Source organism: Eptesicus fuscus, chromosome 1 (assembly GCF_027574615.1).
Source record: "Eptesicus fuscus isolate TK198812 chromosome 1, DD_ASM_mEF_20220401, whole genome shotgun sequence".
In the NCBI taxonomy this organism is placed as follows: Eukaryota; Metazoa; Chordata; class Mammalia; order Chiroptera; family Vespertilionidae; genus Eptesicus; species Eptesicus fuscus.
Window position 1 is genome coordinate 136,573,425 of NC_072473.1, and position 10,317 is coordinate 136,583,741.

Consider the following 10,317-nt stretch of genomic DNA (forward strand, 5'->3'; position numbering starts at 1 on the left):
AAGCATGCTATGGCTAAGCTATGCCAAGAGACAACCTTACCCTGGACAGATATCTTGCCTCTTGTACTCCTGCAGGTACGCTGTGCCCCAAGGGCCAGGGTAGGTTTCTCTCCCTTTGAAATACTATAAGGTAGACCCCCTCCCTTAATTCGGCCAAAGGGAGATTTGGGGGGAAATAGGGAACTTAGAAATCCAGAAACAACTACAAGGACTTGGAAAAACTGTCTTTAAGGTACACAGGTGGGTTATTGACCAACTACCCATCTCTCTAGGAACAGCTGTACATCCTTATAAACCTGGAGATCAGGTTTGGGTAAAGGACTGGAAAAAGGAGCCCCTCAAGCCTACCTGGAAGGGACCCTATCCAGTCATATTAACCACCCCCACAGCTCTTAAGGTTGCAGGACTGAATACCTGGATCCACCACTCCTGGGTGAAGGCAGCCCACCAGCCAAGTGCCATCCAGTCTGAGTGGAAGGTGACCTCTGACCAGAAACACCCTCTGCAGATCACCCTCAAGAAGACAGCAGACCTGGCCAAGCAACCTGCTCCAAGGAATTCAGATAACATCCTGCTGAAATCTCCCTAACACTAATCTTTCTTTCTTATCTCCTCCTAACGTAACATGCTCTAGTATTTTTGGATAATCACTGGTTTTATCGAATAATTCTTATTTTGTCTTTTTATGAGTGCCAGTGGAATCTGAGACTAGTACCAGGAGGAGAACTCATTTGGTCTTGCTGGGACACAGAAGCACCATAAAATTTCTGCTCCCAACACAGCAAGGAAACAAAGGCCTTATTATAAATTGTTGGATTACACCTTGTCATGCCATCCTTTGCTCCTTGCTTAGAAACTCGCTACCCAAATATGCTAGACAGGGTAGTCCACGAGAAAACCCAATCAAGCCAGATTTTTGTTAGCTATACTTATCAGCCTGCAGCATGTTACAACTCTACTACCAAATGCACGTGGGGAGGGAGGAATTGTATTGGATGGAAACAAATAATAATAGGACCTGTCACGGCCAATGTGCAGCTAACTAATGTTGCTCCTATTTGTTTCAGCAGTACCCAAGGCCAACATCCAACAGGTCACCTCCCAGATGAACTATGCAACTCTACCCCCAATGCTGAAAACACCACCTACCCCTGGTGCCCCCTGCAGGAACATTCTATGCGTGTCGGACCACTGCTTACCTCTGCCTGCCTGCAAACTGGACGGGAATGCCTTTAAACTTCAGATGGTCCTACAAACCAGAAGAACTCCCTACAAACCCCCCTGATATGAAGAAGCAGGACACTAACCCCTTGGTCATCATCCCTTTCCAGCAGGAAGTAGCTAAGAGTGGTCGTCACCCCTGTTCACCATAACATCCCATGGCCGTTGCTCCAAAAGGCTAAAAGAAGCTTGTGGGACATAGCGGGGGGGTGGGGGGGGAGGAGGGGGGAACTGGTCTTGCAAGGTGTGTCAGGCCATAAAAACTGTGAATAATGCACTGCCCTGGGGGGTGGGAGGGTCATTATCACTGGCCCCAGGATAGATCATCGGATATGGCAAGGGGACCCCCGACACCTGGGGGCCTTCCTGTAAGCCCATGAAAGGGGGCAGAACCATATCTGCAAGAAAAAGACCTAAGAAGGTTATAAAAAGTGAAGCCCTCTGCATGTTTATTCCCTCTGATTTGGAAATTATTCCCTGAGTCCACTAGTGTTACGGGGTCCCTCCCTTTCTCTAGGAAGTGTACTTGGTATTTCTTTGCTCTTCTGCAACACTGGTGCCCAAGCACATTAGGTTGTGCCTCAAGGGGTCCAGAAAAAAGGAACTTACAAGTTACCCAGATATTTCAAGGATACGTTATTATTAATAACATATTATAGATGCAAACAGACAGATAAGCTCAGTTAAGGTAAAGGTTGACCTTGTCAGTGAAGATACAGGCCTAGGATATAACTACCCACCATAACTGCTTTTAGTTAAAGTTTCATTTCAGATCATCCTTTGTGGTTACATTAGGGGTTACATTAGGTCCCTGAGCTTGTCAGGTTAGCATGTGGCCCCTTTCATCCACACCTCTAATAAACTCCCCTCTTACTTGCCCCTGCATCTGCCTAATTCCTTGAGTGACTCCAATCTTACAAGGATAAAGTGCTCTCAGCATAAATATCAGGTAACATTACCTGTGTTAACATAAGAAACATTCAAACCTGTAAAGAATTTTTGTGAGTTTATTTGAGCCAAACTGTCAACAAATGCCTGGAAGCAGAATCTCTTCTATAGAGATAATGCTCCAGAGAATGGCAGTTTGTCACCTAGCTTTATAAATTACCATCAAAGGAAGAGATCTAAGTGGGTACATGAAATCCCCTCTCCTATGGTCTATTTGAGCTAATTGCCTACCCAAATAGTATAACAGCCTCATTATAAACATGGTATACAGAAAGGCCCAACATGTGGCCTTTCCTTAGATACTACAAAACATCAGAAAAGGAGGATGGCAAGTAAATGACAAAAGAAGAATACACATAAGCAGAATGATTTCTCCAATATGCTAGAGAATTAGACAATTCTTGCTTCCTCATGCAATTTCCCATTAAAAGAACTAGTCTCTCTGTTAAACTTTGAGGAATTTAAATACCAAAACAACCTGGTTACAATGGATATTTAATATGTATATAAATTTATTGATTTCAGAGAGGAAGGTGTTAACCTGGCCTGTAGTCCCATGCCCCTAGGACCTGGGAGTCAATGTTATAGTAATAATGATAAGAATAATATAGAATAAGTATCAAAGTGTGGAATTACAGTGTGATATTAAAAAATGATGTTAAGAAGTATTAAATGTAATGTAAACAGGTTGATTAAACACCCCTGAGTGGCCTGTATGCAGAAAAAAAAAGTAAAGTGATCTGTTCCCCATATGTAAAACCAGATATGCAAGGCTCCTGGGACCCGCTGATAAGACACACTGAAGACGCCCATCTAGGCACATAAAAAGAGGAAGCACCAGAGGAAGATCAGAGAGGCTGCTCTGCTCCTCCACAGACGGTCACTCTCCACCCCCCCTTCCTGCAATCTGCCCAAGCTCTGCCGTGGACTGTGAGTCCAAACAGTGAGCCGGAAACGGAGGCCTCGAGCAAGACGCCGAGCCGCAGCTGCAACGTCCAACGTCCAGTGTGTGTGTCTGTCGGCGCGGATCCCCGGGTGGCCTGCCGAGGTCTGGAAACCACCAGGACTCTGGTAAATAAACTGTGAGTGATTCGTGCATTGCATGTCTGTCTCCTGTGTAATTTATGCTCGGTCAATATTAAGTAAGTACCTTGGGTAGTACGTGTCAGTTTAGAGACTGGCTGAGGCACCCTTGGTCACCTGTGCTTACGTCCCTGAAGGAGAAATTGGGACAGTCAACCTTGAAATGTGGTCCATTATCATTCAAGAACTGCCCATTGTCATGGTTTCTCTCTCCCTGTCTCTTCCCTTCCCTTCCCTTCCCTTCCACTCTTTCTAAAAAAAAAAAAAAAAAATCAATGGAGCCCTAGCCGGTTTGGCTCAGTGTATAAAGCATTGGTCTTTGGATCAAAGTGTCCCTGGTTCGATTTTGGGGCTCCTGCAGGAGGCAACCAACTGATGTGTTTCTCATACATCCAGGTTTCTCTCTGTCTTTCTCTCTCTCTTCCACTCTACCTCCAATGGAAAAATATCCTTGGGTGAGGGTTAACACGTTAAGCCACCATTCAGTCACCGGTGACGGACACTATATTTTCTGTCCGGAAGACAAAACAGGCTGGGCGCTTAACGTGTTAACAAACAAAAGTTTCTGGCAAGGCTTTTTCCTAAGTGCAGAGGCAGGGCCAGGTGGGAGTAGAGGGCGGGGCCAAACCTGAGGCTATAGCTGAGCTGGAATTTAGGGGCGTGGCCTTGCTGTGCACCCGGAGCCCAAACACCCGCCAGGATGTGTGGGCAGAGTGGGAATGGAGGTGAGAGGCCCCTTGAACCTGAGGGGAGCGGAGGTGTGGACCTGAGGAGAGGAAGGTGACCCAACTGGAGCCTACACTGGGTTCAGGATACTAGGCAGGTGGCTGGCGGACCTGAGGTGAGTGGTGGCCTGGGAGGAGCGCAGTCCTGACGTGTGAGGCGAGCGGCTCAAAGAGAGGCCCGTTGGCCCGAGGCTGAGGCTGAGGCGAGCCGCGCGAGGTGAGGAGAGAGGCGCCTAGTGTGAGGGTGCGGTGAGCGGTGCCGAGGATGAGAGTGAGGCCGAGGGATGTGGGGTGTGCGGTGTGCGGTGTGAGGTGTGAGGTGGCGCCGTGCGGAGGACGTGAGGAGAGGCTGGGTGTGAGGCGCGAGGCGGCTAGTGGCTGGGGCGAGTGGCGGGGCCACAGGAGAGGCGGCTCGCCTTAGTCGCTGCGACCTGTTTCTCAGGAGCCACAGCCACCCCAGGCTCTCCTGGCTTCTGTGCTGAGCCCTTTCGTGTGTCACTGCCCCCAGCTTTAATGGACGCTCTCTAAGAAATGATGATGTGTTTCAGCTGTAACAACAAGGCCCCGTGACTCAGTTTCCCTGTAGCCAACAATGTTGCGGTTTTGAACCCAGGTCCGGGCGTGTCCGGGCGTGTCCGGGTTTTCTCTATCTCCTCCGCATCCTCTGAAGTCAATGAAGATTAAAGGGGAAAATATGTAGATAGCTTAAGCTTGGAAGTTTAGCTTCTGGATGTAAAACTTTTATTTACTGTCCAAAGGTAGGAATAAAGAGGACCAAAGCTGTGAACAATGCACTGCCCTGGGGGGGTGGGAGGGTCATTGTATTTTGCATGTTGATGTTGAACTGGCAGTTAAGTTAAGAAAGAACCTATAGTTCTCCCCAACTTTTTTCTAAGAGATTTCCATGGAAATACCTTTTAGGAAGGGAACGTTAGCCTAACTGCCTCTGCTTTAGACCTTAAGGCTGCAAACAGGAGCCTGCTGACCACCCCACCCAAACATGTCCTATTGCTTTTGGGGTTTTCTTACAAACATAACCTGCCAAGTGTGCTGTGTTTTTCCTAAATATCACCTCGCCTCACTGTTTCCCGAAACCTTTTATATTCCAAATATTACCTCATTGCTTTTCACATTAGCTTGTATGTAAATTAATGGAGCAGCATAGAAGTTTTAGTAAATGACCCAAAACCATGAATAAATTTTGTACGATACAGATGTCTCCTTAGATCAGTTGTGTCTACATGCCTCGTAAAATAACTGGTTTTGGGACACCAAACAGTGGGTCGCAGATAAAAGATGACCAGCAGGATTTTTCCTGATTGAGAGGCGGGTGGACATCAGTGAGCCTTTCCTGTGGGACCACTTTTCATGAGCACGTCCTGCGGCTGAACACCAGCTTCTGGAGCGCCACCTCCCTGTCAGTCTACTGAGCTGCACGGTCCCATCCCGCAGTCTTCTCTGGAGGCAGAGCCCGGGCGTTGAGGCTCTGTCTGTCAGCAAGGAATGTTAAAGCTATAAAACAGGCATTTGGCCTGGCTGTTGTAGGTCAGTGGTTAGAGCAACGGACTGCATCCCAAAGGGTCACAGGTTTGATTCCTAGTCAAGGGCATGAACCTGGGTTGCAGGTTTGATGCACGGTGAGTACGGGAGGCAACCCATCAATGTGTCTCCTTCACATGGATGTTTCTCTCTCTTTTGCCCTCCATCCCTCCCTTCCAATCTCTCTAAACGATCAATGAAAAAAAAATATCCTTGGGTGAGGATTAACAAAATAAAAAGGGTGTGTGTGTGTGAATTTTACAATTTACAGAATGAAGACCCTGAGAGATCTGTTCTGTGTTCAAAAGAACATAACTTGTAAATGTTAGAACCAGGGCCAAGTAAATTCCAGGGACCCAAAGCTTAGGAGTTCCTCTCTCAGATCGGCTGGAATTATACACAAAGAAGTGCAGATTATGAAAGGAGCCACTTTTGGCTAAACAATTAGAAAGAGCTTCTATTCTCTTTAGACTAAGAGACCAGGCTTGGTGAGCAAAGGAAAGAGTTGTGTTGTTACCACAACAGTCTAGCTTATTTATAAGTTATCCCATGTTTTCCTCTAGAACATTATTTTTCCTAAAATGAAAATGGCTTTGTTTGTTGTAGTTTACTTATGTGAACGAAAGGAGCCACATGTTAACCTGACAAGCTCAGGGGAGGCCTGCATGGCAGTCTTGCAAACTCAGAGACCTAAAGTAACCACAAAAGATGGTTTGAAAATTAAATATTTAACTACAAACAGGTTATAGTGGGTAGTCATGTCCTAGGCTGATATCTTCCCTGACAAAGATCAACTGAGATCTTCTTTACTGAGCCCATTTGCCTTTTTGCCTCTAAGATAACATATATGTGAGATGTCTGGGTAACTTGTAACTTCCTTCTTTTGCTGGAGCCCCTGGGGCACAACCAATAGGGGTGGGCGCCAGGACAGATACTTCAAATTCCTTCATTATCATGTTCATTGTTCCTGTACCCACCTAGGTATGTGTCCATCATTTTGCTTCTTATGTAATCCCAGGGGTTTCCCACTGTTTGGCTTTATCCCACCTCCTTCATCCGTCACCAATGAATTTCATGTAGCCCACCTATGTCCCTCCTTTGATGGCAATGTATGAATGCAGATGTAGCCCGCCATTCCTTGGAGCGGTATCGCCATTCCTTGGAGCGGTATCTCAAATCGAGATTTTGGCTCAAATAAACTCACTAACCTTCTTTACAGGTTTCAATGCTTTTTTTGTTAGCAGACGTCAGTTATAAAAATCATCTGTGAGGGTGCACATCTGACACAAAGTGTAAGACTCTCAGCTCTTCCATGATGGAGGCTGTTGGACAGCTTTGCAGGATTGCCTGGGCTAGATTCCATGCTGGAGGTGGCCTTGTATTGATGGGCGAGGTTTCCCTGTGTGTTCCAAAGCAAACACTTGTGTGTTATGCGTTTTTGCCACGGCACGGACTGCGGTGATAGCCTTCTTGAGCGAGAGGGAACAAAGGTGCGGAGCTGAGCAGAGGGCGTGGCCTAAGTACAGCTTCCCGGGGTTGAGGGAGGAGGCAGGCAATGGCCGGCCTGAGGCGAGTGGTGACCTGTGAGCAGTGTGGCTGTGGCCTCTGGTGTAAGGCCCTCTCCTCAGGGAGAGGGCAGTGGGTGGTAGTCTGAACCTGAGGCTGATGCTGAGTTAAGCCCCGTGGTGGTCGTGACCATACATTGTTGGGTGAGGTGTGTGGCGAGCGTGGAGCGCATGCGCGAGGCGTGAGGCGCGAGGCGTGAGGCGCGCAGAGTGGGGCGTGCAGCACATGCGCGAGGCGTGAGGCGTGAGGCGTGAGGCGTGAGGCGTGAGGCGCATGGCGCGAGGCAATACCAGTGGGGTGTGAGGCGAGAGGCGACACATTGCTGTGGAAACCAGCTGCGGCTGCTCATGCTCATGCTCGGTTCCACGCTGTTGCTGGCACTTCTGTCATGGGAGCCACAGCCCCCTCCTAGACGCTCCTGTTGCTTTCTCTGTGCCGCTTTCATGGATGTTCTGTGAGGAAGGGCATTTTCTTTCAGCGTCACTACCATGGCGCCCTGCCACGGTAGTTCTGGCAGGTAAGCATGCTGTGGCTTTGGAACTACCTCGTTGTGTGTCTGGCCTAGTGTGTCACCTCTGCATCTTCTGAGGGCAGTGAACTTGAAAAGGGGAAAACCATGCATGGTTTCATTTTACAAAATTCAGTCATGCTTGTAAGCCTTTTCTTTTTCCGTGTGGAGGTGGAAGTATAGAGTGCCAGGCTTCTGTGATTTTCTGTGTTGCTGTTACGCTGGTTTTTGCACAACGCTCCTCACTTTTTGTGTGCTTTCTGTGCAGCTTTGGCATCATAGCATGTGCTTCAGTCCTTAAGCCTGCAGAGAGGAGCCTGCTGCTTCCCTACTTACATGTCCTGTTGTTTTGAGTTTTCATGCAGACCTCAACTGTCCTGTGCGTCGTGACCTCCACAGGAGCTCATAGATGTGCTGTACTGACGTTTCTTTGCAGTGTGGCCTTTTTTCCCCTTGTTCTGTGTGCTGTTTTCCTCATTTGCTTGTGCCTGCTTCATGTACAGTTGTCCAATTCTCTCACTTTGAACTCCGTGTGCCGTTGTTTCCGGCGTGTTTCAGTTTTACTGGCATTCCCTACTGAAACTAAGTGATTTTGCTTCCATGTTTCTGCGCCCTGCATTACTCCTGTATGATCCATAATGGCATTGATATTTCCCCACTTTGTTTCGGAGGAATTTTCAGCATTTCACATTTTCATTTGCTTTGCTGTTTGTGGCTGTGCTTTGAGGTCTGCTATGTCAGCTTCTGCTTTAGCGGGGTTTTAGTCAGGTTTCCCGTTGACTTGCTTGTTCAGCTGTCTCCTTTTTCCTTTATTATTCTCTTTTCTTAAGTGTTTGTGTAGTTCTTTTCCATTTACTTTTTGGCTTCTGGTGTTCCTTATGTGCTTGCTTCTTTCTGTGCTTTTGTTCTGTTTTTATTTCCTTTCATGCCTACTCATTGGGTTTTCCAATTGCTTAATTATTTATTGGGTGTTTCTCGTATGTTCCTTCTCCTTTATGTGCTTAATGACTTCTTTTCCTTATTAGTTATTTCCTTCCTTCCTTCCTTCCTTCCTTCCTTCCTTCCTTCCTTCCTTCCTTCCTTCTTTCTTCCTTCCTTCCTTCCGTAATTATTTACTGACTTATTTACTTTTGAAGGTACTTTTATAAATTACTTTTTAGTTACTTATTCATTCACTTACTTCTTCGTCCTTTTATTTTCATTTATTTATTTATTTTCCTAATGTTAGCGGCATTTCTTTACTCATTTATTTCATTATTTTTTTATTTTGTCATTTGCTCACTTCCTCATTTCCGTCCTTACTTATTTATTTAATTTTTTTTGGTTTATGAATTTCCTTGTTTTCCCATGTCACTATATGCTGATTGGGTTTTTATAGTTACTTGCTCCTTTACATACTTATTATCCTTTTTATGCTCCTTGTTTACTTGCTTGTTTAGTTATTTGCTTGAATATGTATTTGCTTTTTATTTGCTCATTTCCTTGATTAATTATTTTTTTCATGTAGTTATTTCCAGTAATTGTTTGTTTACTTAGGTTTTCATTTATTTGCTTATTTATGAAGTACTTTGTTTACTTACTTGATCTGTTATTACTTAATTAACGTTGTTACTTTTTTTCCAGTTATTCCTTATGTGACCAGTTTCTGTTGTTGTTGTTGTTGTTTGTTTGGCTATTGGTTAATTAGTTACTTTATTTGTTTGCTTAGTTCTCAATTGATGTACTTTCTTATGTACCTATTTTTGCACTTTTTTACTGGCTTTTTTGTGTGCTGCTCCATCTATGTATGTATGTATCTATCTATCTATCTATCTATGTATCTATCTATCTATGTATGTATCTATGTATGTATGTATGTATGTATCTATCTATCTATCTATCTATCTATCTATCTATCCATGTATCTATCTATCTATCTATCTATCTATCTATCTATCTATCTATCTATCTATTTCTTTATGTAGTTAGTTATTTACTTGCTTAGTTACTTATTGAGCTACTTCGTTAATTATGTATTTGTTTATGTGTTTTGTTATTTGCTTCTTTACTTAATTTCTTATTTACTTAGTTACTTACTTTCTTACTTAGTTACTAACTAATTCTTTTCCGTGATTTATGTTCTTAATTATTTCCTTACTTACTTTCTTACGTATGTCCTTTTTATGTATGTATTTATCTATGTAGTTTCTTATTTATTTTTCTTACTCAGATGTTTACTTATTTACTTACTTATTCGCTTATTTGCTTACATATTCATTTATGTAATGTGAGTGTTTGTTTAGCTATATATTTGTAGTTAATGTAAGTACTTTTGTATTTACATATTTATTTTTCACTTATAGTTTTCATTTGTTTACTATTTAGTTATGTATTACTTTTCCCCTAGTTTTCTCATTTCATATTTACTTATTTAATACTCATTAATTACTTATTTGTTTATGATTCCCCCCCTTTGTTTATTAGTTATTGCTTTTTTAGTTATTAACTATGTATTATTATTTTATTTCTTTTCATTTGTTGGTTGTCACTTACTTTATATTTATTATTTCCTTGTCAGTAATCACTTTCTTACTTATTTCTTGTTTATGTATTATTCGTTGATGTGCTTGTTATTTGTTTATTCATTATTGACTCATTATTTATGATATCCTTATTCAGTTATTAATGTGTCCTTTCAGTTAATTTACATTTACTGGTGTATGTACTCATTTATTTATGTATTTGTTT